This window comes from Chiloscyllium punctatum, chromosome 50, assembly GCF_047496795.1.
Source record: "Chiloscyllium punctatum isolate Juve2018m chromosome 50, sChiPun1.3, whole genome shotgun sequence".
Classification (NCBI taxonomy): Eukaryota; Metazoa; Chordata; class Chondrichthyes; order Orectolobiformes; family Hemiscylliidae; genus Chiloscyllium; species Chiloscyllium punctatum.
In genome coordinates this window covers 31,767,765-31,769,884 of record NC_092788.1, presented here as the reverse complement: position 1 = coordinate 31,769,884, position 2,120 = coordinate 31,767,765, and positions in this window count along the sequence as shown.

Sequence of the window (2,120 nt, the reverse complement as noted above, 5' to 3'; positions counted from 1 at the left end):
TGAGAGAGGGAGAGAGTGTGTGTGTGAGAGAGGGAGAGAGTGTGTGTGTGTGTGTGAGAGAGAGGGAGAGTGTGTGTGAGAGAGAGGGATAGTGTGTGTGTGTGAGAGTGGGAGAGGGAGACAGTGTGTGTGTGTGAGAGTGGGAGAGGGAGACAGTGTGTGTGTGTGTGTGAGTGAGAGAGAGTGTGTGAGTGAGGGAGAGGAAGTGAGAGAGAGAGAGTATGTGTGTAAGAGAGAGAGAGAGGGAGAGAGTGTATGTGTTTGGGAGCGAGTGTGTGTGTGAGTGAGCGAGAGAGTGTGTGTGTGAGAGGTAGAGGGAGAGAGTGTGTCTGTGAGAGAGGGAGAGAGTGTGTGTGTGAGAGAGGGAGAGAGTGTGTGTTTGTGAGTGAGGGAGAGCGTGTGTGTGAGTGAGGGAGAGGGAGAGCGTGTGTGTGGGAGAGAGGGGGGAGAGAGTGTGTGTGAGAGAGAGGGAAATAGTGTGTGTGTGTGTGTGAGAAAAGGAGAGTGTGTTTGTGTGTGATAGAGAGGGAGAGCGTGTGCGTGTGGGAGAGAGAGGGAGAGGGTTAGTGTGAGGGAGAGAGTATATGTGTGTGAGTGAGGGAGAGCGTGTGTGTGAGTGAGGGAGAGAGTGTGTGTGTGAGAGAGAGGGAGAGAGTGTGTGTGAGAGAGAGAGGGAGAGAGGGAGAGAGTGTGTGTGTGAGAGAGGGGGAGAGAGTATGTGTGTGTGAGGGAGGGAGAGAGTGTGTGTGTGTGTGAGTGATGGAGAGAGTGTGTGTGTGATAGAGAGGGAGAGCATGTGTGTGTGGGAGAGAGAGGGAGAGAGAGTGTGTGTGGGAGAGAGAGGGAGTTTGTGTGTGTGGCAGAGAGAGGGAGTGTGCGTGTGAGAGAGAGAGGGAGAGAGTGTGTATGTTAGAGAGAGAGGGGGACAGAGTGTGTGTGTGTGAGTGAGGGAGAGAGTGTGTGCGTGTGAGAGGGAGAGAGTGTGTGTGAGAGAGAGGGAGAGAATGTGTGTGTGAGTGAGAGAGGGAGGGAGTGCGTGTGGGTGAGTGAGGGAGAGTGTGTATGTGTGAGAGAGTGGGAGAGTGTGTGTGTTTGGGAGAGAGTGTGTGTGTGAGAGAGAGTGTGTGTGTGAGTGAGGGAGAGTGTGTGTGTAAGTGAGGGAGAGAGAGCGTGGGAAGAATATGTGTGTGTGAGAGAGAGAGGGAGAGAATGTGTATGTGTGTGGGAGCGAGGGAGAGCATGTGTGTGTGGGAGAGAGAGGGAGAGTGAGTGTGTGTATTTGAGTATGTGTGTGTGTATGTGTTTGTGTGTGAGTGTATTTGTACGTGTGTGTATTTATATGCATGTGTGTATTTGTGTGTGTGTGTGGGTGTATTTGTGTTTGTGTGTGTATTTGTATGTGTTTGTGTGTATTTGTATGTGTGTGTGTATTTGTGTGTGTGTATTTGTGTTTGTGTGTGTATGTGCTTGTGTGTGCATATTTGTATGTGTGTGTGTATTTGTATGTGTGTGTGTATTTGTGATTATGTGTGTGTATTTCTGTGTGTATTTGTATGTCTGTGTATTTGTTTGTGTGCATTTGTGGGTGTGTATTTGCATGTGTGTGTATTTGTGTTTGTGTGCGTATTTGCATGTGTGTGTGTATTTGTGTGTGTCTATTTGCGTTTGTGTGTGCATTTGCGTGTGTGTGTATTTGTGTTTGTGTGTGTATTAGCGTTTGTGTGTATTTGTGTGTGTGTATTTGTGTTTGTGTGTGTATGTGTATGTGTGTGTGTGTATTTGCGTTTGTGTGTCTATTTGCGTGTGTGTGTTTGTGTGTGTATATGTGTATGTGTGTATTTGTGATTGTGCGTGTATTTGTTTGTGTGTGTTTGTGTTTGTGTATATTTGTGTGTGTGTATTTGTGATTGTGTGTATGTGTTTGTGTGTATTTGTGTGTGTGTGTATTTGTGTGTGTGTGTGTATTTGTGTGTGTGTGTGTATATGTTTGTGTGTGTATTTGTATGTGTGTGTATATTTGTTTGTATGCGTGTATTTGTGTGTGTGTTTATTTGTGTGTGTGTTTGTGTTTATGTGTATTTGTGTGTGTGTTTGTATTTGTGTGTGTATTTGGGTGTATG